This window comes from Hyperolius riggenbachi, chromosome 1 (genome assembly GCF_040937935.1).
Source record: "Hyperolius riggenbachi isolate aHypRig1 chromosome 1, aHypRig1.pri, whole genome shotgun sequence".
NCBI lineage: Eukaryota > Metazoa > Chordata > Amphibia > Anura > Hyperoliidae > Hyperolius > Hyperolius riggenbachi.
In genome coordinates, this window is record NC_090646.1 from 46,474,432 (window position 1) to 46,502,395 (window position 27,964).

Sequence of the window (27,964 nt, forward strand, 5' to 3'; positions counted from 1 at the left end):
GTAGGTCCACTTCATCCCATCCAGAGCCTGTCCATCGCAGCAGTGGCAGCAGCAGTGACAGTGAGATGATCAGTAGAGCTGGACATGTCCAGGAATTATGTGCAGCAGGTGGGACCTCCGCTTAAACGATTACCTATGATTGCAGACCATCATCTGGGACAGGTGATCATCTGTGGTACTGCCAGTTGGCTACAGCAACCTCTTTAGTCACCTGTGTGTAACGATTGTGGAATTCTCTCCGTGATCAGCGCACAGGACGTGCGCTGACACTGCGGAAATCCTCCACAAGCGTATAATTTGAGGGAACCCAGCAAAAAGGTGCAACGCACCTGTAGAGGGAAATTCCTGTCGGCAGGTGGAGCTGTGGAGTGTAGAGGAACAGCTCCTCTGCCCTGTCACAGACGCCAGACAGGAATTGTACGAAGGGAAGAAACGCAAGGCAAGATAGCCCTGAAAGAGAGAGATCAAAGCGACAGAGGGTATGTGTGTCCACCAATCTAGTCGCCACCCTGCGACGATGAACACACAACCATGAAGATCAAGTGAGAAGGCAATTGCAAGAGATGGCGATTGCTAACAGCGACACAAGACCGAATAAGCGCAGGTGAGGAATGTATGTATGTCCACCAATCTAGCCGCCAACCTGCGACGGTGAACACACAACAAAGAAAACCAAGAGATAACGCAATCGCAAGAGAAGCGATTGCGAATGAAAATGAGCACAGAGACAGATTGTATGTGTGTGCACCAATCTAGTCGCCAACCCGCGACAGTGCACGCACAACAGCAGATATGAAGTAGGAACGCGATCGCGAGAAAGGCGATCGCCAGAAGTGACACAAGACAGACTAGAACAGAACACAAGAGGAGCAAAGGAACAGCAAATAATACAATGAGAATGATAAAGAAAATAACAAACGCTAACTAAACGCGAACACCGCACTCATTCGCAACAGTGCACGCGTTTATGCGCGGTCTCTGCGTGTTAAGCACAACAGAGACAAGCACGCCTAACTAACCACCGACAGACAGACACGAAACAAAGAACGCGAACGCTTGCTTAACGGTTACCTCACCGAGCCTACAGCAAGCGCCTGTATCAGACAAGACAGATACACGAAAACAGGAATAAGTGAGAGATACGATCCACTGCTCTTTCCGCCAGAGCGAGTGCGATCCAAGTAAGGCAACAATTGAACAGAAGGGCCTACCAGTAACAACCGCTGCTCTGGTTAGCACCCCACAGACAGACAGAACAGGCAATACAAATAATACAATCTTGACTGCTCTAGCAAGGATGCCTAGTGCAGTCCCGAGAATTACTCTAAGCTAATCTTTAATAAGAAGTATGGCTGACACTCCAGGAGTGTTTCACAGGACAAACCCTTATGACCAGCCACGTACTGTGAAATCACATGGTATATATAGAGCAAGCCTACAAAGGATGAGGCTAGGCAATTTGCATGACAAACGTATGCAAATCCCTCAGCAGCAGCAAGCTGCAAAACTGACAAAAGGTCTCTTTTCCAGAGACCTGCAGAATGCAGACCTGAACAGTGGTCAAAAAGCTGCCTGCGCAGGCAGCTGAGCGGATCATTACACTGTGTAAGCAGAGAGTACTCTAGGCAGTGGGACAAATCTTACTGATGATCACAACTCTTTACCCGGGTCTTGGTCTAGCTGCATGTTTACCAACTTCCATAGAGTATTTGCTAACACCTGTATGTTTATGGACATTATTTTGCAGTTGGTAAAAAGCAGAACAAAAAGCTGTTTGTAAGTGCATCTGCCCAGGCCTGTCCCTGCAGAGATTGTGTTGTGGGTAGGAAGTTGTACTCAGGGAAAATATAATGGGAGCTTCCTATAGAGGACAGCTGCATAAAGAAAGACCTCTTGGGGAAAGGCTCCATAAGACACCCCTGCACCATGGAGGCACCAGGTTTACTATATTTTTCCCCCCCATTTTTGTCTTCTAAACCAAGTTGCGTCTTATGGTACGGAGCAGGGCCGGGCCGACACAGAGGCTCACGAGGCTGGGGCCTCTGGGCAGAGCTCACTGCAGTCTGTGTGGGCGCAATGGACAGGTCTGTGATGTGCCTGGCTGTCCGCCCACCACCCCCTGTGTGTCTGGGCTGGCTGCTGTCCGCTATCGTCCTATCTCCTGCGTGCGTGTATAGAGAGCTGAGCGCCCCTCCCCTCCTCTCCTCTCCTCTGTGACACTGAGGGGCGGGGCTGAGAAATGCAGAGAGGAACCATGCAATTTCAGAATGGAGTCAGAGCTAGGAGAAGACAGAGGTAGCTAATCTATACGGGGGGAGAGGAACTGTAAGGGGGAGAAGTGTGCAGAGCAGAACATACAGAGATTCTGCTCACTTCCAGCTCACACTGCATGTTCCTGATGCTGGATCAGTTTCCCCAATGCTGCCAGCCTGGCTGCCACATGTGTACAGGAGACACTCTCCCCTCTGCAGTGAGTGCCCAGCTCTCACTGTCCTTCCTTGAGACATGCAACTTGAAGCTGCTGCATGATTATGTGGGATTCGAGTTGATAACTGCAGAGTTTTAAAGAGACTCCGTAACAAAAATTGCATCCTGTTTTTTATCATCCTACAAGTTCCAAAAGCTATTCTAATGTGTTCTGGCTTACTGCAGCACTTTCTACTATAACAATCTCTGTAATAAATCAATGTATCTTTCCCCTGTCAGACTTGTCGGCCTGTGTCTGGAAGGCTGCCAAGTTCTTCAGTGTTGTGGTTCTGTGATGAATCTTCCCCCCTCAAGGCCCCTCTCTGCACACTGCCTGTGTGCTATTTAGATTATGGCAGATTCTCTCTTCTCTCTTATCTTTTACAAGCTGGATAAATCGTCCTCTGAGCTGGCTGGGCTTTCACATACTGAGGATTACAGACAAGGGCAAAGCTGTTTGCAAGAAGAAAAGAGCAGCCTGAAACTTCAGTGGAAGATAGCTGCAGGGGGAAAGAAACACACAATGATCTCTTGAGATACAAAAGGAAGGGTGTATACAGCCTGCTTGTGTATGGATGTATTTTCTATGTGTGGACATACTGTACATCAACCTACTTCCTGTTTTGGTGGCCATTTTGTTTGTTTATAAACAAACTTTTTAAAACTGTTTTGAACCACTTTTAATGCGGCGAGGAGCAGCGAAATTGTGACAGAGGGTAATAGGAGATGTCCCCTAACGCACTGGTATGTTTACTTTTGTGCGATTTTAACAATACAGATTCTCTTTAATAGGCAAGAGCTGAGCTTCCTGGGTGAAAGGAGAGGGGAAGTAATTATGAGCTGTCGCAGGTCTGTGATTGATGCTGCCTTCTGTGTCACCAACTCCCCTGCCCCTCTCCCATTCCCTGTCACTCTCCAATCCTCCCTTCTCACGCTATATCTCCTCTTAAACCTCCTCCCTTCCCCTTCCTGTCTCCTTAACCCCTCTCTGCCCTATTTTTCCTTCCCTCAAATATCCAAAAGCATCACATCCTAGTTTTGCTTTTAAAGTGGAGCTGAACTCTTCCACAGGACAAAAGGAAAACAGATAAATGTGCCCTGTATGTATTTAGAGAGCTCATCTGTGACTAATCACAAGTTTGATTTCTCTCTGTGCCACCTCATTGCACTGACATATAAGGCCTATAAGCTCATTTGAAAGCACAGGATGTTAGCAATATGTCTGCTCCCATGAAAGCAGGAAGTAGAAACAGTGCAGATTTAATGCAGGATTTGAAACAGCTGCAACAAGAAATGTTTTTCTTTAAACAACAATCTATGAGGACAGACCCTGCTTCTCATTCAGTAGAAAAAGTTTTATTATAAAGCATGAAAAACATCACTGCATGAACACCAAAATGTTACTTTAAAATCATACTTCACTGCTGATGTAAACAAGCGCAGCACTGCTGATGTAAACAAAGCTTCTTATGCTGTTGCCTATCTTTTAGAGCAGAGAGGACGTTTAGGTCCACTTTAAAGTGGCCATTACGATACAATTCTCCAGACAATCAATCGTTCTAGACAACTAATGAAAGCTTACCGGTATATACAATTCGATAAAATTGATTGGATCGATCTGAAAAACGTATCAATGCTGGTAATCTGAGCAAATTGGATAGCAGCTTTCCTTCCATTAGTGGGCCCGAAAGATCGTTTCTGATCAATGTTATTATCAAGTCAGATGATCAATCATCTGGAGAATTGTATAATTAATGGCCACTTAAAGTATTTATATAGTAATGATGCCCTCCATAGCACTTTGCAGAGTACATAGCAATATTGCTGATTATCCTCAGAGCTTAAACTGTAATCCTACCATGGTCATAGTATAATGTCTCTACCATATATATATACTAGCTGATTGCCCGGCGTTGCCCGGGAATGTATTTGTCTAGTGTTGGCTCCGCCCACTTTTTCTAACCCTAACACACAATTTCTCAATGGCCAAGTTTGTGAGCTTTGCGGTCTTTGGCATCATTAATTTGCATTGAAATGAAAAAAAAATCGGATTGGCTGTTTGTGGCTCCACACCCTTTTCTGAATTTGAACCCAATGACCACCTGTACCAGGTTTGAGGCCTGTGCCATTAACAGTGCAAGAATGGTAGCAATTACATATTCCCCTTGAGAAGCAATAGGTGAAGTTTGATTCACTTTTGTAGGCTCCACCCACTTTTCTGAATATTAAACCTAGTCACCCAGTGCCAAAGTTTGAGAACCCTGCCATTAACAGTGTAAGAATGGCTGCAGTATACATTTTCCCAGTGAAATTTTTATTTGTCACCACCCACTAATGACACGGAACTGCCCGTGTATGTATTTGACCGGTTTTGGCTCTGCCCACTTTTTCTAACCCTAATGCCCGAACACTCAATGACCAAGTTTGTGAGCTTTGGGGTCTTTGGCATCAATAATTTGTATTTTCCCAGTGAAATGAAACACATCTGATTGGCTGTTTGTGGCTCTATCCCCTTTTCTGAATTTGAACCCCAGTGACCCAATGGCCAACTGTATCAGGTTTGAGGCTTGTGCCATTAGCAGTGCAAGAATGGCAGCAATTTTGATATTCCCCTTGAAAATCAACAGGTGAATTTTGATTGGCTTTTTTAGGCTCCACCCACTTATCTGTATAATAATCCATGCCATTAACAGTGCAAGAATGGCAGCAATGTAAATATTCCCCTTGAAAATCAAAAGATGAATTTTGATTAGCTGCTGTACACTCCACCTACTTTCCTGAATATTAATCCTAGTCACCCAGTGACCAACTGTGTCAAGTTTGAGAACCCTGTCAATAACAGAATGGCTGAAATCAATCTAACAAATCTGATTGGCTGTTTGTGGCTCCACCCCCTTTAGTGAATTTGGTCCCCAGTCACCCAATTACTGACTGTATCAGGTTTGAGGCCTCTGCCATTAACAGTGTAAGAATGGTAGCAATGTAAATATTCCCCATGAAAATCAATAGGTGAATTTTTATTGGCTGTTGTAGGCTCCACCCACATTTCTGAATAATAATCCCAGTCACCCAGCGGCCAATTGTGTCAAGTTTGGGAACCCTGCCATGTAAAAAATTAAGTGTCTGGCACCGCCCACTTTTTCTAACCTTGACATATTACCAAGTTTATCAGCTTTGGGGTCCTTGGTATCAATACTTTGTATATCTGATTGGCTGTTTCTGGCTCTGCCGCTTTCTGAATTTGAACCCCAGTCACCCAGTGACCAACTGTACCAGGTTTGAGGCCTCTGCTATTAACAGTATAAGAATGGTAGCAGTTTAAATATTCCCTTTGAAAATCAAAAGTTGAATTTTGATTGGCTGTTGTAGGCTCCACCCACTTTCCAAAATCTTTATCTCATTCACCCAGTGACCAACTGTGCAAAGTTTGACAACCCTGCCATTAACAGTGTAAGAATGGCTGCAGTTTATATTTTCCCAGAAAATGTTGGTTTTGGCTCCGCCCACTTTTTGTAACCTTGACACACAGTCACTCAATGACCAAGTTTGTGAGCTTTCAGGTTCCTGGCATCAAAAATGTGTGAATGGAAGCAGTTTATCCAGCAAATAAATCTGATTGGCTGTTTGTGGCCCCGCCTCTTTTGTGAATTTGGACCCCAGTCACGCAAAGACCGACTGTAGCAAGTTTGAAGCCTCTGCCATTAACAGTGTAAAAATGGCAGCAGTTTAAATATTCCCCTTTAAAAGCAATAGGTGAATTTTGATTGGCTGTTGTAGGCTCCACCCATTGTCTTGAATCTTAATCTCATTCACCCAGTGACCAACTGTGCCAAGTTTGAAAACCCTGTGATTAACAGTCTAAGAATGGCTGCAGTTTACATTTTCCAATTTAAAATGAATGGCTGAATTTTGATTGGCTGTTTTATGCTCCGCCCACTTTTCCTGGATTTGTAACCTCGGTCACCAAGTGACCAGCTGTGCCAAGTGTGGGGACTCTGGGTTGATTACTGTGAGAATGGCAGCCTTTTACATTTTTTCCATTGACATGAATGGGTGAAGTCTGATTTGCTGTTTGTAGCTCCGCCCACATGTGCACGGGGGCCGCGAGACCCCCAGAACCTATCATCCCAGGTAGTAAGGGATCTGTTCACCAAGTTTCGTTCAAATCGGTCAAGCCGTTTTCGCGTGATCGCGGCACATACACACACACATACATACATACATACATACATACATACATACATACATACATCCGATTTTATATATATAGATACTAGCTGGACGCCCGGCATTGCCCGGGTATGTATTTGGCTGGTGTTGGCCTCGCCCCCTTTTCCTAACCCTAACACACAATTACTTAATTACTTAATGACCAAGTTTGTCAGCTTTGCGACCTTTGGCATCAATAATTTGCATTGAAATAAAATAAATCTGATTGGCTGTGCCTCCACCCCTTTTCTGAATTTGAACCCAAATCACCCAATGGCCAAGTGTACCAGGTACAGGTGATTAACAGTGCAAGAGGCTTGTGCCATTAACCGTGCAAGAATGGCAGCAATTAAATATTCCCCTTAAAAATCAATAGGTGAATTTTGATTGGCTTTTGTACGCTCCACCCACCTTTCTGAATATTAATCCCAGTCACCCAGTGACCAACTGTGCAAAGTTTGAGAACCCTACCATTAACAGTGTAAGAATGGCTGCAGTTTACATTTTCCCAATTAAATTTGTATTTTTCTCCACCCACTGATTTCCTGACATTGTTCAGGTATGTATTTCGCTAATTGGTTGGTGTTGGCTCCGTCTATTTTTTCTAACCCTAATACACAGTTACTCAATGACCAAGTTTGTGCGCTTTGCAGTCTTTGGCATCAATAATTTGCATTGAGATTAAACAAATCTGATTGGCTGTTTGTGGCTCCACCCCTTTGTCTAAATTTGAACCCCAGTCACCCAATGACCAACTGTACCAGGTTTAAGGCTTGTGCCATTAACAGTGCAAGAATGGCAGCAATTAAATATTCCCCTTAAAAATCAATAGGTGAATTTTGATTGGCTTTTGTAGGCTCCACCCACTTCTGTGAATATTAATCCCAGTCACCCAGTGACCAATTGTGCAAAGTTTGAGAACCCTACCATTAAAAGTGTAAGAATTGCTGCAGTTAACATTTTCTGAGTGAAATTTGAATTTTTCTCCGCCTACTGATGACTAGTGTTGGGCGAACAGTGTTCGCCACTGTTCGGGTTCTGCAGAACATCACCCTGTTCGGGTGATGTTCGAGTTCGACCGAACACCTGATGGTGTTCGGCCAAACCGTTCGGCCATATGGCCGAACTAAGAGCGCATGGCCGAACGTTTCCCGAACGTTCGGCTAGCGCTGTGATTGGCCGAACGGGTCACGTGGTTCGGACCCGAACGCGCTCTGATTGGCCGAACGGGTCACGTGGTTCGGGTAAATAAATACCCGATCCACGTCATTTCTCCGCCATTTGTCTGTGGGTTTAGCTTTGGGTAGGCAGGCAGGGTAGTTCTCTCTCCAGCCAGGCTAGCCAGGGTCCCCCCAGTCATTGTGTCGCTGCTGGGAACAGTAGTACACCGCTCACCCACACTATATAGCATTGTGTTTACTGACACTCTGTGTACACCGCTCACCCACCACTGTATAGCATTGTGTTTACTGCCACTCTGTGTCTCTGCTGGGAACAGTAGTACACCGCTCATCCGCCACTGTATAGCATTGTGCTCTGTGTCGCTGCTGGGAATAGTAGTACACCGCTCACCCACCACTGTATAGCATTGTGCTCTGTGTCGCTGCTGGGAATAGTAGTACACCGCTTACCCACCACTATATAGCATTGTGCTCTGTGTCGCTGCTGGGAATAGTAGTACACCGCTCACCCACCACTGTATAGCATTGTGCTCTGTGTCGCTGCTGGGAATAGTAGTACACCGCTCATCCACCACTGTATAGCATTGTGCTCTGTGTTGCTGCTGGGAATAGTAGTACACCGCTCACCCACCACTGTATAGCATTGTGCTCTGTGTCGCTGCTGGGAATAGTAGTACACCGCTCACCCACCACTGTATAGCATTGTGCTCTGTGTCGCTGCTGGGAATAGTAGTACACCACTCACCCACCACTGTATAGCATTGTGCTCTGTGTCGCTGCTGGGAATAGTAGTACACCGCTCACCCACCACTGTATAGCATTGTGCTCTGTGTCGCTGCTGGGAATAGTAGTACACCGCTCACCCACCACTGTATAGCATTGTGCTCTGTGTCGCTGCTGGGGATAGTAGTACACCGCTCACCCACCACTGTATAGCATTGTGCTCTGTGTCGCTGCTGGGAATAGTAGTACACCGCTCACCCACCACTGTATAGCATTGTGCTCTGTGTCGCTGCTGGGAATAGTAGTACACCGCTCACCCACCACTGTATAGCATTGTGCTCTGTGTCGCTGCTGGGAATAGTAGTACACCGCTCACCCACCACTGTATAGCATTGTGCTCTGTGTCGCTGCTGGGAACAGTAGTACACCGCTCACCCACCACTGTATAGCATTGTGCTCTGTGTCGCTGCTGGGAATAGTAGTACACCGCTCACCCACCACTGTATAGCATTGTGCTCTGTGTCGCTGCTGGGAATAGTAGTACACCGCTCACCCACCACTGTATAGCATTTCTGTACTGCCACTGTACTGCTGCCAGTCAGCGTGTACTTTAAGGATAAGTGAAATGAAGAAGAAATCCTGTGAAAGAGGGAGGGGCAAGGGAAGAGGTGTTTCCCCTGACGGTTCACGTACAGGCCACAGTGGAGCACCGAAGAAAACCCACTCAATACCGCCCATGTTGTCCAGGAAAACAACCCTCACAAATCCAAAAGAACAGGACCAGATAATTAATTGGATGACCTCTCAAGCGTCCAGCAGTGTGTTAAGCAGCACCAGCACATCACGCACGTGGTCCGAGTCCTCAGCCAGTTACAAGGAGCCAGTGGGCACAAAGCTGACACAACCGGCAGCGACACCATGCACACAACTGCCAAATAACCAGTCCGAAGAATTTCCTCAGGACACAATGGGGTATTCGCAGGAGCTATTCCCAGCCCAACAAACTTCCACCTTTCAAAGGTCAATGGAACAGCCAGAAATGTTGTGCCCGGATTCACAACCATTTACTGTGGGAAATGCACCGCGCACTGAAATGCAAGGCGAGTCCGAGGACTTTGAAACCCAAATCCCAGAGCAAGTTGGGCAGGAGGGGTTTCAATTGCAGGAGGTCGGCCGAGAAGATCTGGAAGACGACATTGGAGTGAGCTGCGCAGAGGTGTTTCTGGGGAGCTCTACTCCACGGCGGCGGCCCACAATCACATATGACGAGTTTGAGGAGATGGAAGAGGAGGGTTTGGGCAATGTGGACACAGACCCAGATTTTGTATGTGAAGAAGAACATCGCCGTCGTAACAGCACAGATGAGTCTGTTGAAGAACCCACTGCTGCACGAGTTCGCCTTGTGCCACAAGGTAGGCGGCGCAAAATTTCAGGCACCACAAGCGTGGAAGTTCAAGTGAGACGCAAAAGAGGCGCAAACAGAAATCGCCAGCAAGGCAGGTGCTCCAAAGTCTGGCCTTTCTTTGAAGACTGCAGTGAGGATGGTACCATGGTGATTTGCAAGGTGTGCAAGACCCGCCTGAGCAGGGGGAAAAATATTAACAACCTCTCCACCACCAGCATGACCCGCCACATGGTATCCAAACATCCCACTCTGTGGGCAAACGCGGCAGGACAGGGTACCAGCAACACTGCCTCCCTTGGGGTCACCAGACTCACCACCAGACCCTCCTCAGCAGCAGCAGTAGCCCAGCCATTGCGTGGTTCACAACAACATTCACAAACATCCGACGACGCTGACACTGTCACTTTCCGGAATAGTGCTCTTGAGGTCTCCCAGTCTTCATCAAACACAACAACCAACAGCCCTTCAGTGTGCAGCCCTGCGGTTCAGTTGTCTGTCTCGGAGATGTTTGAGCGCAAGAGGAAACTGCCAGCAAATGACCCCTGGCCCTTGGCACTAACAGCCAGCATAGCCAAGCTTCTGGCCTGCGAAATGCTGCCATATCGAGTGGTGGAGACAAACAGCTTCAAGGGCATAATGTCAGTGGCCATCCCACGTTACGTGGTTCCCAGCCGCTACCACTTTGCGCGCTCTGCAGTGCCTGAGTTGCATGAGCACGTGGTCAGCAAAATAACCCGAAGCTTGAAGAATGCCGTTGCCTGCAAGGTTCACCTCACCACTGACACCTGGACGAGTGCGTTCGGCCAGGGTCGATACATCTCCCTTACCGCGCACTGGGTGAACCTTGTGGAGCCTGGCAGCGATTCCTCACCTGCTACGGCGCGGGTGTTGCCCACGCCGCAAACAGCTGCACCGCCGTCCCTCCCACTGGATAACAACAGCAGCACCTACCTCTCTGACTCCTTCTCCTCCAACGCATCTCAAAGCTGTACCTCATCCGGGAACGCTAACCCAGCAGCAGTAGGATCGTGGAAGCAGTGCAGCACAGCTGTTGGCATGCGTCAGCAAGCGTTGCTGAAGCTGATCTGCCTTGGGGATAAGCAGCACACAGGGGAGGAAATTTGGAGGGGAATAAAGGAACAGACGGATTTGTGGCTGGCACCGCTGGACCTGAAACCGGGCATGGTTGTGTGTGATAATGGGAGTAATCTCTTTTGCGCTTTAAGGTTGGCTAAGCTGACACACATCCCTTGCCTGGCGCACGTGATGAACCTAGTAGTTCAGCGGTTCCTGAGGACATACCCAGGGGTGGCCGATCTTCTGTTGAAGGTGCGACGAGTGGCCAAACATTGTAGAAATTCCAGTACTGCTTCGGGGGCACTCGCCAAGATGCAGGAGCGCTTCAATCTCCCCCACCATCGCTTGCTGTGTGATGTCCCTACGCGCTGGAATTCTACGCTGCACATGCTAGCCCGCTTTTGCGAACAGAAGAGTGCAGTGGTCCAGTACATGACGGCGCAGTACCGAGGCGCATCCGGACAGCTGCCAAGCTTCTGTGGATCCGATTGGGCCAACATGTTGGACCTCTGCCAAGTCCTCCAAAATTTTGAGCAATCCACGTTGCTTGTGAGCAGTGACAACTCTTCAGTCAGCATTACCATACCACTGCTGTGTTTACTGAAGAGGTCAATTTTGAAAATCAAGGAAACAGCTGTCATGATGCAACTGGGGGAATCTGAAGGAGAAAACTATCAGCGTGATGGTACCAACATCAGGCCATCTGCCTCAGTAAACGCTGGCCCCAGCAGCTATGACGAAAAAGAGGAGGAGGAACAGCTGGAGTTGGAGCAGGAATTTCATGCCACCACTGACGAGGGCCAGAGCGGTGCACGTTGGACTTCCACAATTCAGCGCGAATGGTCAGCAGAAGCAGACCAGGAAGAAGGTGACGACTATGATGCATCACAACAATCACAACGCCCACAAGAGGATGATGATGGTTCTGGCAGGACTCTGGCACACATGGCTCAATTCATGCTAGACTGCATTGAATGCGACCAACGCATTGTGCGCATTCTGGACAACACCAATTACTGGGTTTATACCCTTCTGGATCCACGGTACAAACACAATGTTCCAAAACTGCTTGAAGAAAGAGTCAGACAGGTCAAAATGGAAGAATACCAGCAGGCCCTTGTGGAGACTTTAGAGAGGAGATTGACATCCTCCCCCTCCTCTAGCCAGTTGTACGCCAACAGACTGACTTCCACAAACCCAGGACGACCAGGAGTGCAGCAAACAACACAAGCCGCAGCTAGTGCCCAAAAGGGAATGGTATCGGCAGTGTCCTTGGAGTGGGAAAATTTTCTGTCACCCATGCAGCAGCCCACAGAACAGCAAGCGTGCACATCCACCTCCAACACCGATCGCCTGGAGAAGATGGTCAAGGACTACATGTCAGATGGCGTAGCTGTGTTGAACAATCCATCTGCACCCTTCAACTATTGGGTATCGAAGCTAGACACCTGGCACGAACTGGCAATGTACGCAATAGAGGTGCTGGCTTGCCCGGCAGCCAGCGTTATGTCAGAACGCTGTTTCAGTGCTGCCGGAGGCATCGTCACAGATCGGCGTATCCGCCTCTCCACAGAAAATGCAGACCGTCTGACTCAAATTAAAATGAATCAATCCTGGATTGGAAACGACTACGCAACACTCCAGGACCCCAACCAAGTAACATGAACAATGAACATCTGTGATGGGTTAGCGTTTCCGGTCCCTGTTTATTGAACCTCTCATCTGTATTACACTTATGACTGCATGGCGGCAAAAAGCATTGCTATATCCGCACGCTTTTTGTCCTCATGCAAGGCCTGGGTTGCGTCTCAAAAAGCGTGGCCTTCTCCTCCTGCGCCTCCTCCTGTTCCATCACGTGTGCTGCTGCTGGGTTAGCGTTGCCGGTCCCTGTTTATTGAACCTCTCATCTGTATTACATTTACGACTGCATGGCAGCAAAAAGCATTGCTATATCCGCACGCTTTTTGTCCTCATGCAAGGCCTGGGTTGTTGTGTCTCAAAAAGCGTGGCCTTCTCCTCCTGCGCCTCCTCCTGTTCCATCACGTGTGCTGCTGCAGCTTCTGGGTTAGCGTTTCCAGTCCCTGTTTATTGAACCTCTCATCTGTATTACATTTACGACTGCATGGCAGCAAAAAGCATTGCTATATCCGCACGCTTTTTGTCCTCATGCAAGGCCTGGGTTGTTGTGTCTCAAAAAGCGTGGCCTTCTCCTCCTGTGCCTCCTCCTGTTCCATCACGTGTGCTGCTGCTGGGTTAGCGTTGCCGGTCCCTGTTTATTGAACCTCTCATCTGTATTACATTTACGACTGCATGGCAGCAAAAAGCATTGCTATATCCGCACGCTTTTTGTCCTCATGCAAGGCCTGGGTTGTTGTGTCTCAAAAAGCGTGGCCTTCTCCTCCTGCGCCTCCTCCTGTTCCATCACGTGTGCTGCTGCTGCTGCTGGGTTAGCGTTGCCGGTCCCTGTTTATTGAACCTCTCATCTGTATTACATTTATGACTGCATGGCGGCAAAAAGCATGTTACCTGTGCAAAGAAACATGACATTTTCCACATTTAAAAGACAGTTTTTCCTTTGAAACTTTACAATCAATTTTCTCAAAAACTATAAGCTCTTTTTCAAATATTTTTTTCCTCTTGTACCCACTCCCAAGGTGCACATACACTGTAAATTTGGGGTATGTAGCATGTAAGGAGGCTTTACAAAGCACGAAAGTTCGGGTCCCCATTGACTTCCATTATGTTCGGAGTTCGGCTCGAACACCCGAACATCGCGGCCATGTTCGGCCTGTTCGGCCCGAACCCGAACATCTAGATGTTCGCCCAACACTATTTGCTACCCCCATTCCGGGACTCTATTCCTCTCAAAACAGTATGATGTCTCTAGACTTTCCTCAGGATTCCCTGTTCCCTGTGGACTGTGCTCAATACATGAAAGCTTGTTCTTGGGTGGCAGCAGTAGCACTGAAGATAGGGCAAATATCATAGACATCACCCACTCTTCTAAATTCTAAAATCTGCCAAGTGATCAGTTGTACATGGGCTTCTAAGATGATGGGTGTAACCCTTGACAGATTTAACTGAAAAGAACAACTTTTTAAATCTCTGTGTATCTAGCATAAATGTAATTTGGGCTCTGGAGTTGCCACTGGTAAGGTGATGGCAGAAGGTTTGGTAGTTTTCCTTCTCATTATGCAGGTGAAATTGCTCTAGCTTACCAGGAGTGGGCTTCCAACCCACACAGATATATATTTATTGGATCTGAAAGGACTCATGAGGAGAAAGATCTAATCTATTTTTTACTCACCTGGGGCTTCCAGCCTAGCAGCCATTTCAGTCCCTTGCTGTCTTGCTGGCTGCCCATAGCGATTGCGACCTGCCGGCAGGGTCGGCTCTTCTGCGCCTGCGCACAACTACTGAGCAGGCACAGTACATGCTAGAAGAGGCAGAAGAGATGACCTGCCGGTGAGTCGATGCTCTATATGGGTGGCCAGCAGGACAGTGAAGGGAACCGGAGCTGCAGCGAGGGACTGAAACGGCTGCTAGGGGCTGGTAGAGGCTCCAGGTGAGTAAAAAATAGATAAGATCTTTCACCTCATGAGTCCTTTAAATCCAACGCCTTAACCACTCAGCCATCATGGTTGATGATCTGCAAAACTGCTCTGGTTAATAAGGGGAAAACAGGTCTAGATGTGAAGGTGCTCAGCTTTCAAGTCATGGGGTGTACTTATTTTTCACACAGCGCTCCTTTATTTTGACTTTTCTGTAAATGATCCAATGACATTTTTTTATCATAGTCTGGTAATTAGAAATGTAGAATTGTAAAAGTTATACTATTTTTATATTTTTATTTTTTTTATGCATAAATATAATTGTTGCTCCTTTTCTTCCCCAGACCTCACCAACATTGGTTTATTTGGGGTATAGTCACTAGACTACAGAAAAGTGAGATGCATGGGTGGTAGACATGTCTATTTCGATTAACATTCCTTACTAATGTGCAGTAATACATTATGCATATAAGTAGAGCACATGCAGTGACTTAAGTCATATTTTAATCAGGTGTGTTTACATAATCATTATGCACGATATTGTCATTGCACACTTTAAACTGTATTAAAGGGACACTGTAGGAGGGTCAGGGGAAAATGAGTTGAAGTTACCTGGGGCTTCTAATGGTCCCCCACAGACATCCTGTGCCCGCGCAGCCACTCCCCAATGCTCCGGCCCCGCCTCTGGTTCACTTCTGGAATTTCAGACTTTAAAGTCTTAAAACCACTGCGCCTGTGTTGCTGTGTCCTCACTCCCGCTGATGGCACCAGGAGCGTACTGCGCATGACATCAGGTGAAATCAGGGTAAGCGAGGACACGGCAACGCAGGCACAGTGGTTTTCAGACTTTAAAGCCTGAAATTCCAGAAATGAACTGGAGGCGGGGCCGGAGCATCGGTGAGTGGCTGCTCGGGCACAGGACGCCTGCGGGGAACCATTAGAAGCCCCGGGTAACTTAAACTCATTTTCTACCGACCCCCTACAGTATCCCTTTAAGGTGTGTAATAACTATTTGTATTAGAAGCAACATAGAAGCAACGTCCAGAAGGCCATGTGCACTCCTGCGGCCGATCGTGTGCGTGCACGCATGCTCCCGGTTGTGGATTGTTAGCCCAGGAATCAATTAATCGGGACATGGTGCCCGATGATTGATTCCTCTCCCCTGCAGAAAAAGTGACTGCTTCTCTCGGAAGCCTCACTTTTTCTGCCTCTTACGTCCAAATACGTCCCTCTAAGTGTACATGTTACGCTTAGAGTGAAACTACATCTACATGTAAAAAAATAAAAAATAAACACATATTTACATTAAAAGAATACTATTTACATCCCACCCTCCCAAAAATACCCAAATAAAATGTTTAATAAAAGAAAAAAATTACAATAAAAAAAAAACACGTAAATATTTACCTAAGGGTCTAAACTTTTTAAATATCAATGTAAAGATGAAATATTTTTTTTTTTTTTTAAATTATAAGCTTGTAAATAGTGGTGGATGGAAAACAGAAAATATGCACTTTTATTTCCAAATAAAATATTGTCGCCATACATTGTGATAGGGACATAATTAAATATTAGGCAAATACAATACATGGGTTTTAATTATGGAGGCATGTATTATTTTAAAACTTTAATGGCCAAAAACTGAGAAATAATGATTTTTTTTTCATTTTTTTTCCTTATTTTTCCTGTTAAAATGCATTTACAGTAAAGTAGCTCTTAGCAAAATGTACCCCCAAAGAAAGCCTAATTGGTGGTGGAAAAAACAAGATATAGATCAGTTCATTGTGATAAGTAGTGATAAAGTTATCCTACTAATATAATAAATGGGAAAGTTCGGATGTTTGGGTGTTTGGATGTTTGGATGTTTGGATGTTTGTTACTCGATCACGCAAAAATGGCTGAACGGATTTGAATGAAATTTGGCACACACATAGTACATTACCTGGAATAAAGTATAGGATACTTTTTATTCCCATAACCAAAAAGTGGACAGAGACAAATACGAATTTTTCCTTGGGAAGTTTAAACGGCAGCCATTCTTACACTGTTAATGGTAGGGTTCTCAAATTTTGCATAGTTGGTCACTGGGTCACTGGGATTAATATTTTAAAAAGTGAGTGGAGCCTACAAAAGCCAATCACAATTCACCTATTGATTTTGAAGGGGTATATTTAATTGCTGCCATTCTTGCAATGTTAATGGCACAAGCCTCAAACCTGGTACAGTTGGTCATTTGGTGACTGAGGTTAAAATTTAGAAAAGGGGGTGGAGCCACAGCCAATCAGATTTGTTCCATTTCAATGCAAATTATTGATGCGAAAGACCGCAAAGCTCACAAACTTGATCACTGAGTAATTTAGTAATTCTGTGTTATGGTTAGAAAAAGTGGGCGCAGCCAAAACCAGCTAAATACATACCCGGGCAATGCCGGGTCATCAGTGGGTGGAGATAAATACAAATTTTACTGGGAAAATGTAAACTGCAGCCGCTCTTACACTGTTAATGGTAGGGTTCTTAAACTTTGCACAGTTGGTTACTGGGTGACTGGGATTAATATTCAGAAAAGTGGGTGGAGCCTAAAAATGCCAATCAAAAATTACCTATTGATTTTTCAGAGGAATATTTCATTGCTGCCATTCTTGCACTGTTAATGGCACAAGCCTCAAACCTGGTACAGTTGATCAGTGGGTGACTTGGGTTTAAATTTATAAAAGGGGGTGGAGCCACAAACAGCCAATCTGATTTGTTTCATTTTAATGCAGGTTATTGATGCCAAAGACCGCAAAGCTCACAAACTTGGTCATTGAGTAGTTGATTAGTTGTGTGTTAGGGTTAGGAAAAGTGGGTGCAGCCAACACCAGCCAAATACATAATTGGGCAATGCCGGGTCATCAGTAAGCGGAGACAAATACAAATTTCACTGAGAAAATGTAAATTGCAGCCATTCTTAAACTGTTCATGGTAGGGTTCTCAAACTTTGCACAATTTGTCACTGGGTGACTGGGATTAATATTTAGAAAAGTGGGTGGAGCCTACAATAGCCAATCAAAATTCACCTATTGATTTTCAAGGGGACCATTTAATTGCTACCATTCTTGCAGTGTTAATGGCACAAGCCTTAAACCTGGTACAGTTGGTCATTGGGTGACTGGGGTTAAAATTCAGACAAAGGGGTGGAGCCACAAACAGCCAATCAGATTTGTTTAATCTCAATGCAAATTATTGATGCAAAGACCGCAAAGCTCACAAACTTGGTCATTTGTGTTAGGGTTAGAAAAAATAGGCGGAGCCAACACCAGCCAAATACATACCCGAACAATGTCAGGAAATCAGTGGGTGGAGAAAAATACAAATTGTGAAAATGTAAACTGCAGCCATTCTTACACTGTTAATGGTAGAGTTCTCAATCTTTGCACCATTGGTCACTGGGTGACTGGGATTATTATTCAGAAAAGTGGGTGAAGCCTACAAAAGCCAATCAAAATCCACCTATAGATTTTTAAGGGGAATATTTAATTGCTGCCATTCTTGCACTGTTAATGGCACAAGCCTCTTGCAATATTAACCACTTCACCACTGAGGGGTTTTACCCCCTGAGCACCAGAGCAATTTTCACCTTTCAGCGCTCCTTCCATTCATTCGTCTATAACTTTATTATTACTTATCGCAATGAAATGAACTATATCTTGTTTTTTCCGCCACCAATTAGGCTTTCTTTAGGTGGGACATTATGCCAAGAATTATTTTTTTCTAAATGTGTTTTAATGGGGAAATAGGAAAAATGTGGGGAAAAAAATAATTATTTTTCAGTTTTCGGCCATTATAGTTTTTAAATAATGCATGCTACTGTAATTAAAACCCATGAAATGTATTTGCCCTTTTGTCCCGGTTATAAAACCATTTAAATTATGTCCCTATCACAATGTTTGGCGCCAATATTTTATTTGGAAATAAAGGTGCATTTTTTTCAGTTTTGCGTCCATCCCTAATTACAAGCCCATAGTTTATAAAGTAACAGTGTTATACCCTCTTGACATAAATATTTAAAAAGTTCAGTCCCTAAGGTAACTATTTATGTATTTTTTTTAATTGTAAATTTTTGAATTTTTTTTTTAATTACAAAAAAAAAAATTGGGGAGTGTGGGAGGTAATGAGTTAATTTTTTGTGTAAAAGTCATTTATTTGTATGTGAAAAATGTGTAGGGTGTAGTTTACTATTTGGCCACAAGATGGCCACAGTAACTTTTTGTTTTAATGCGACCTCCAAGCGTCCTTCCGGAAGCTTGGAGGAAGTATAAGGAGGCTGGACACGTGAGTTTTTTTTCACAATGATCGCGCTGCCCATCGGAGAGCAGCTGATCATTGCGGGGCTTAGATCAACGAACGGGAATGGATTTTCCCGTTCATTGATCTCCGGGCGAGCGGGCGGCGGCGTGTTTACTAGCGGCGGGCGGCGTGTTTATGAGCGGGAGCGCGGACAGCGTCGGGAACGCGGAAAGTACGGATTTCTCCGTCCCTGGGGGTTAAAGGATGGAAAAAGGGACGGAGAAATTTGTACGGGCGGGGGTAAAGTGGTTAATCACCTGTACCCGGTACAGTTGGCCATTGGGTGATTGGGGTTCAAATTCAGAAAAGGTGTGTGGAGCCACATCCAATCAGATATATTTTATTTTAATGCAAATTATTGATGCCAAAGACCGCAAAGCTCACACACTTGGTCATTAAGTAATTTAGTAATTGTGTGTTAGGGTTAGGAAAAGTAGGCAGAGCCAACAGCAGCCAAATACATACCCAGGCAACACTGGGCCACCAGCTAGTTAAGTTATAAAGATGCTAATCCTACATTCAAAACTTTCAAAACCTTTTCTGCTATTATGGTTTGGAATTATCACATACTTTAGGAGCATTGGCCCTTTAATAGTCAGTGCCAAACAGTTGCATGTTGGGTGTTATTTTTATCTATAATATATTCCTCCTCTTCCATTTATTTCCCTGCCTAGCTGCTTATCTGAAACACAATCCTCTGCTCACTTGTGTTTACAAGCAAGGCTGAGGTGACTCAGAGATTGGAGGAGAAAAAAAAAAGGTAATGGCAGAAATGACATCAGGATTTAGCCTCAAACTGTGGACAAAAGACATGGCCCCCACCAGGAACATAATTCTCTTAAAGGAATACTATTGAAATATGCATAGTTTTGTGTCAACATTGCAATGGGTGTAAAAGTAATTTAAATGAAGGACTCTGTATATATTTTTGTCCTGTAGTATATTTTATATACTTGGTACCTTTAAGCCAGTGTCCCCTGAGAACACTGACGGCGTCGGGACAGTGGAATAGTCCATCTTTGTGGGGGAGGCCTTTGATTTAATCATGGGGCATCATGGTCCTGGCCTCCCTAGTCCCTACCACCCCCTCCCTTCACCCGAACACACAGAGATGTATGAGGAAACTTCTCTCCTATTATGCCGCCCTCTCCCCTCCCCAACGTGAGTTGTAACTCACATGGCCGCTGCAGTAATTGCTGTGGTGCCCGTCAACAGGATGTAAGAGAAGGGAGAGCGTCTTTCTCTTCTCTAGCTTCAGAGCTGCACATCTGTCACTGTGTTTTATTGCACACGCTGTATCTGCTGAATCATTGGAGAGTTTTGCTTGCTAGGCACAAACAACTACAAGCAAAGGAGTCTGCACTGTTTACACTAAAATACTGTATATTAAAATTACTTTGCAGACCGTAATGTTAATGTTCTCCTTTGCCTAGTTGTTTGCAGTTGCATTGCAACAGCAAACCTCCAGTGACGGGGCGGACACAGTGTGGTCTGAGAAATACATGACAGGAGCGAGAGAAGGGGAGAGAAGCTCTCGCTCCTGTTACATCCTATTGACGGGCATAGTACTAGCAGATATACAGGACAGGACTGAGAGAAAGGGTGAGACGCTCTCAGCTCCTCTTATCTACATAGCATCAGCAATTACAGGCATTATCAATCACTGAGGCTGGCAAGAGTGAGTTACAGCTGGTGGGGGCAGGAGAGGCTTCAGTACATTTTTATTGTCAGCGAGGTCACCTACAAAAGTGGACTATTCCTCTGTCCACTGCTGTTTATGGGCAGCTATTAAACAGGTTCCTAGGGAAAAAAAAAACACTACATGACAAAAATATATACAGAGTCTTTCATTTATATTACTTTTACACCCATCGCAATGTTGCCACAAAACTATGTATATTTCAATAGTATTCCTTTAATCTATATATATAAAATCGGATGTGTGTATGTATGTATGTATGCATGTATGTATGTATGTATGTGTGTGTGTGTATGTGCCGCAATCACTCGAAAACGGCTTTACCGATTTGAACGAAACTTGGTACACAGATCCCTTACTACCTGGGATGATATGTTCTGGGGGTCTCGCGGACCCCTGCACACATGGGCGGAGCTACAAACAGCAAATCAGATTTCACCCATTCAAGTCAATGGAAAAAAATGTTAAAGGCTGCCATTCTCACAGTAATCAACCCAGAGTCCCCACACTTGGCACAGTTGGTCACTTGGTGACCGAGGATACGAATCCAGGAAAAGTGGGAGGAGCATAACACAGCCAATCAAATTTCAGCCATTCATTTTAAATGGGAAAATGTAAACTGCAGCCATTCTTACACTGTTAATTGCAGGGTTCTCAAACTTGCCACAGTTGGTCACTGGGTAAATGCAATTAAGATTCAAGAAAGTGGGTTTAGCCTACAACAGCCAATCAAAATTCACCTATTGATTTTCAAGGGGAATATTTAAACTGCTGCCATTCTTACACTGTTAATGGCAGAGGCTTTAAACTAACTACAGTTGGTCATTGGGTGACTGGGGTCCAAATTCACTAAAGGGGCGGGGGCCACCTACAGCCCATCAGATTTCCTTGGTGGATAAACTGCTTCCATTCACACATTTTTGATGCCAGGAACCTGAAAGCTCACAAAATTGGTCACTGGGTGACCGTGTGTCAAGGTTACAAAAAGTGGGCGGAGCTAAAAACAAATTTCACTTGAAAATATAAACTGCAGCCATTCTTATACTGTTAATGGCAGGTCTCTTAAACTTTGCACAGTTGGTCACTACACTGGGTGAATGAGATTAAGATTTTGGAAGGTGGGTGGAGCCTACAACAGCCAATAAAAATTCACCTTTTGATTTTCAAAGGGAATATTTAAGCTGCTACCATTCTTATACTGTTAATAGCAGATGCCTCAAACCTGCTACAGTTGGTCACTGGGTGATTAGGGTTCAAATTCAGAAAGGGGCGGAGCCACAAACAGCCAATCAGATTTGTTTATTTTTCAATGTCAATATACAAAGTATTGATACCAAGGACCCCAAAGCTGATAAACTTGATAACTGAGTGACTGTATGTCAAGGTTAGAAAAAGTGTGCGGCGCCAACAACTTAATTTTTTACATGGCAGGGTTCCCAAACTTGAAACAATTGGCCACTGAGTGACTGGGATTAATATTCATAAATGTGGGTGGAGCCTAAAACAGTCAATCAAAATTGATTGATTGATTTTCAAGGGGAATATTTACATTGCTACCATTCTTTCACAGTGAATGGCAGAGGCCTCAAACCTGCTACAGTTGGTCATTGGGTGACTGGGGTCCAAATTCACTAAAGGGGGTTGAGCCACAAACAGCCAATCAGATTTTTTAGATTGATTTCAGCCATTCTGTTATTGGCAGGGTTCTCAAACTTGACACAGTTGGCCACTGGGTGACTGGGACTAATATTCAGGAAAGTGGGTGGAGCCTACAGCAGCCAATCAAAATTCATTCACAATGATTTTCAAGGGGATTATTTACATTGCTGCCATTCATACACTCTTAATGGCAGAGGCCTCAAATCTGGTACAGTCAGTCACTGTGAGACTGGGGTTTAAATTCTGAAAAGGGAGTGGGCCAAAAACAGCCAATTAGATTTGTTTAATTTCAATGGTAAAATGCAACTTATTGATGCCAAAGACCCCACAGCTCATAAACTTGGTCATTGAGTGACTGTATGTCAAGGTTAGAAATAGTGGGCAGAGCCAAAAACAACTAACTTTTTACATGGGAAAATATAAGTTGCAGCTATTCTTACGCTGTTAATGGCAGGGTTCTCAAACTTGACACAGTTGGTCAATGGGGGACTAGGATTAATATTCAGAAAAGTAGGTGGAGCCTACAAGAGCCAATCAAAATTCACCTATTGATTTTCAAGGGGAATATTGAAACTGCTGTCATTCTTACACTGTTTATGGCAGAGGCCTCAAACCTGCTACACTCTGTCATCAAGTGACTGGGGTTCAAATTCACTAAAGGGGCGGAGCCACAAACAGCCAATCAGATTTGATTTTCTGGATAAACTGCTTCCATTCACACAATTTTGATGCCAGGAACCCTACAGCTCACAAACTTGGTCATTGAGTAGTGACTGTGTGTCAAGGTTACAAAAAGTGGGTGAAGTCAAAAACAGATTTTTCTGGGAAATTGTAAACTGCAGACCTTCTTCACTGTTAATGGCAGGCAGGGGCGTAACTAAGCCCCACCGGGCCCCCCTGCAGAATTTCAGAGCGGGCCCCCCCCCCCCGGGGCCCACTCGTGGCCGGATTTTGGGTGCTGGAGGGGTGGCAGCATGAGGGGAAAGCCTTGCCCACAGTCGGCGGGGAGAGGGGAAGTTCCCCCCTCTCCCTCACCTCGGGGCTCTCCCCTCTGCGCTCCCCTCCAGCTAGTGAACGTGTGTGGGCAGCGAGTAGCAGCGGCGGCAGGATACATACCTTCTTCCTTGCGTTCCATCGCCGCCTTCTCGCTCTAGCAGCTGACGTCACTTCCGGAAGCGGGCAAGGCTTTTCCCTCATGCTGCCACCCTTCCAGCCCCCAAAAAACGGACCCGAGCGGGCCCCAGGGGGGGGGCCTGGGCCCCCCCCGCGGGCGCAGGCGCTGCAGGGCCTACTGCTACGCCCCTGATGGCAGGGTTCTCAAACTTTGCACAGCTGGTTACTGGGTGACTGGGATTAATATTCAGAAAAGTGGGTGGAGCCTAAAAAAAGCCAATCAAAATCACCTGTTGATTTTCAAGGGGAATATTAAAATTGCTGCCATTCTTGCACTGTTAATGGCACAAGCCTCAAACCTGGTACAGTTAGTCATTGGGGTTCAAATCCAGAAAAGGGGACAGAGCCACAAACAGTTTCATTTCTTGGGAAAATACAAATTATTGATGCCAAGGACCCCAAAGCTCACAAACTTGGTCATTGAGTGAATGTGTGTCCAGGCTACAAAAAGTGGGCGGAGCCAAAAACAAATTTCACTGGGAAAATGTAGGACTGTAGCCCTTCTTACACTGTTTATGGCAGGGTTCCCAAACTTTGCCCACATGGTCACTGGGTGACAGAGTAATATTCAGGGAAGTGGGTGGAGCCTATAATAGCCAATCAAAATTCTCCTGTTGATTTTCAAAGGGAATATTTAAATTGCTGCCATTTTTACACTGTTAATAGCAAGTGCCTCAAACCTGCTACAGTTGGTCATTGAGTGACTGGGGTTCAAATGCTGGAGAGGGGCGCAGCCACAAACAGCCAATCTGATTTGTTTAATTTCTATAGGAATTACAAATTATTGATGCTAAAGACCCCAAAGCTCACAAACTTGGTCATTGAGTGTTTGTGCGTTAAGGTTAGAAAAAGTGGGCGAAACCAACACCAGTCAAATACATACCCGGGCAATGCCGGGTCATCAGTGGGTGGAGACAAATACACATTTCACTGGGAAAATGTAAACTGCAGCCATTCTTACACTGTTAATGGCAGGGTTCTTAAACTTTGCACAGTTGGTCACTCAGTGAATGGGATTAATATTCAGAAAAGTGGGTGGAGCCTACAAAAGTGAATAAAGCTTCACCTATTGCTTTTAAGGGAATATTTAATTGCTACCATTTTTGCACTGTTAATGGCACAGGCCTCAAACCTGGTACAGTTGGTCATTGGGTGACTGGGGTTCAAATTCAGAAGGGGGTGGAGCCACAAACAGCCCATCAGATTTTTTCATTTCAATGCAAACTATTGATGCCAAAGACCACAAAGCTCACAAACTTGGTCATTAAGTAATTGTGTGTTAGGGTTAGAAAAAGTGGGTGGAGCCGACACCAGCCAAATACATACCCGGGTAACGCCGGGCAATCAGCTAGTGTACTATATAAAATTCACTGAAATCAAAATGTGGAAAGTACAATACATGTGTTATGCAAGTAGATCAAGTATTTATCTACTTATATATGTGTTTTTTCCCAGGCATAGTATGGCTAAACCTACTGCTTTAAAGGATACCCAAGGTGGCCTGAGACATGAGACCTCCATATGTACAGTGCAAGGTACACAAATAACTATGCTGTGTTCCTTTTCTTATTTTTCCCTGCCTGAAAGAGTTAAACATCAGGTATGCAAGTGACTGTTTCTGTCTGGGTTGGGACTGGGCTGAACTATAGCATAACTCTCACTGATAAGGATGGAATTACAACCATAAAACACTTTCCCAGCAGAAAATGGCTTCTGAGGGCAGTTAGGAGATCAAGGGTCAATGATTCATATGTGTTAGCTGTGGCATACTTCAAAGAGTGTGTCATTGAGCAGGGACAAATAAAAAAGTAAAAACTTAAAATGTAAATACTTAAAAGGTTGATTGAACTATAATATAAAACTGTAGAGGAGGATAGAAACAATTGTTAATCTCATCAGTTTATTTTCAGCTCGTGTTTCCTTTAACATTTTAAGACATTATGCATGCTAATCTAATTAGTACAATTTAATAGACATACCCTATTTTCGAAAACACTTCTTCCTATTGAAATCTTATATTAGCACCCCCTTTAATGATCTCCCTCTGTCACTGTATCCAGCTGTCCCTGTGTTGTGCTACTGTGCATGTGCGTAGTATGGACAGCTGGACGTGACCAGGGAGTGAGGCGGGTGGGTGCGTGGCAGGTGTGTGCGCGCATGTGGTGGGTGTGTGGAGTGACGGGTGCGTGTACGCGCATGCATGGCGGGTGCATGCATGCTTATGCGCACAGACTGGCGGCAACAGTAGAAAAAAGACCTAGAGCCCGTTGTTAAACGAGCTTAGGTTTGCTAGTATATATATAATTGATAACAGACAAAATATTGAAAAGTCAGAAGTAGAAATAGCAGTAACACACATTAACCTCCTGAGCGGAATGGACGAGCTCAGCTCATCCATTGCCGCCGCAGGGGATAGCATGGCCCAGGGAGGTAAAAAAAAATAAAAAATTTTTTTTTGTAAATCATGTAGCTAGCACTTGGCTAGCTACATGTGTTGTCCGATTGCCACCGCTCTCCCCCCATTGCCGCAATCGGCGGCGTTAATACGTATCCCCCCTGAGCCCGCGCTGACACAGCCTCTTCCATCACCACCAGGCGTCGCTATGGCGAGGATCAGGACTGCTCATGACGTCGATAACGTCATGTCCGATCATCGCCATAACGACGACCGAAGCTGAAAGAAGAAGTTACGGCTCTCGCAGGATCCCGGAGCTGTAAATATAGCCGGCGATTGGGGGAGGGACACAGCACCGGGGCAATTAGGGAACACATGTAGCTAGCCTAGTGCTAGCTACATGATTTAAAACCAGTTTTTTTTTAAATAGCCCTCCTGCGGACGAAAGTCCGCAACGATTGAACGCCAGGGAGGTTAAGCAAAAATAAATGACACAAATTTTTACTTTCTCTCCATATAAATACACATCCTCTATAATAAATCCCCTGTGTCCGTGCGCTATCCCTGTGTAGCGTTGTCCGTGCTGAACCGTTGTGCGCATGTGCGCACTGCGCAGCACGGACAACGCTACACAGGGATAGCGTGGGACCAGGGAGCCAAGTGTGCGGCGGGTCAGCGGGCGGCCGAGTCTGCGGTGGGCGAGCGGCGTGCGCGCGTGGCGGGTGGCATGCGCACGGTGGGAGGGCGCATGCGCGGTGATACTGCGGCAGAGAGGGGAGTGGAGGAGAGGTGGGAAGTTCGAGTGGAGAGGTGGGAGGTTGGAGGAGAGGAGGTGGGAGGGGAGGGGAGAGGAGGTGGGAGGGGATTCAACACAGACCTAGAGCCCGTTTTTAAATGGGCTTAGGCCACCTAGTGTATAGATTATAGAGTATAATAGACTCTATAGTAGTATAGACTATAATTTAATTCTTATTCCAAGCAAGTGAGCTTTTGTGTTAAGGTTGGGCCTAAGTAGAATAATGTAACATTTTGGAAAGAATATACAGCCAAGAAATCCAGCACTAGATGTCATAATAGCAAACACCTGCACAGCCACCATGTGTTTCCCTTTGGTGCTCAGATAGGCCGGGATTGTGGCAATCCAGACACTGCAGAACACCAGCATGCTGAACGTGATGTACTTGGCTTCATTATAACTGTCCGGTAATGTCCTGGCTAGGAAAGCAGTAATGAAACTAACAGCTGCCAGAACCCCCATATATCCCAGGACAGAGTAAAACCCGATAACTGATCCTTCATTGCACTGAATGACAATCTTTTCTTGATAGGAAAGAAAATCTCGCTCCTGGAAGGGAGGAGAAATAGACACCCAGGTGACACAGATTATGACTTGTACAGATGAACACACAAGCATTATACTGTTGGACAGTTTGGATCCCATCCATTTCTTCCAGGAATTCCCAGGTTTGCTGGCCTTAAAAGCAATGAAAACCATGACAGTCTTGGCAAGCAGACAAGACATAGCAACTGAGAAGATGATCCCAAAAGACGTCACACGCAGCCTGCAGGTTACATCTGCTGGAGGTCCAAGGAAGAAGAAGACACAGAGGAAGCTCAGCAACATGGAGACCAGGAGAACATAGCTCAGGTTCCTGTTATTAGCTTTAACAATGGGGGTGTCCCGATGATATACAAAAATTCCAAATATGAAACTAGTCAGAAGACAACAGTGAATGGAGAGAGCTGAAAACACTGCAGTAATTGTATCATCAGTATAAGAGAGAAATTCCTCCAGTTTTTGAAGACACTGATTATTCTTCTCATTTGGCCATTCTTCATCACGACATTTCATACAATTTTCACTGTCTGCAAGCAATGATAAAGAGGCACACATGGGATATGTTCTTGAAGTTCTTGAGAAAGCAAGGGCATAACTAGAAATCAGAGGGCCCATAAGCAAAACTTAGAAGAACAGCCCCCACCCACCAAATCAGAGTTCAAGAATGTAGTATAGAAGCTATCACAAAGCTGGGCCAGTTATACAAATGTGAAATAGGGGCTTAAAAAGCCTCATCAGTGTTAATGCCATGATCGTTAAAA

General features: G+C 45.3%; 1 long non-coding RNA gene across 1 annotated transcript; it reads left to right on the forward strand.

Annotated features, from left to right (window-relative positions):
- Nucleotides 1–20,462: 20,462 nt before the first annotated feature.
- On the forward strand, nt 20,463–27,612 carry LOC137545238 (uncharacterized). The gene is made up of 3 exons (XR_011026017.1): nt 20,463–20,540; nt 24,925–25,004; nt 27,193–27,612. It is a non-coding gene; the product is annotated as an uncharacterized lncRNA (long non-coding RNA).
- Nucleotides 27,613–27,964: the final 352 nt, after the last annotated feature.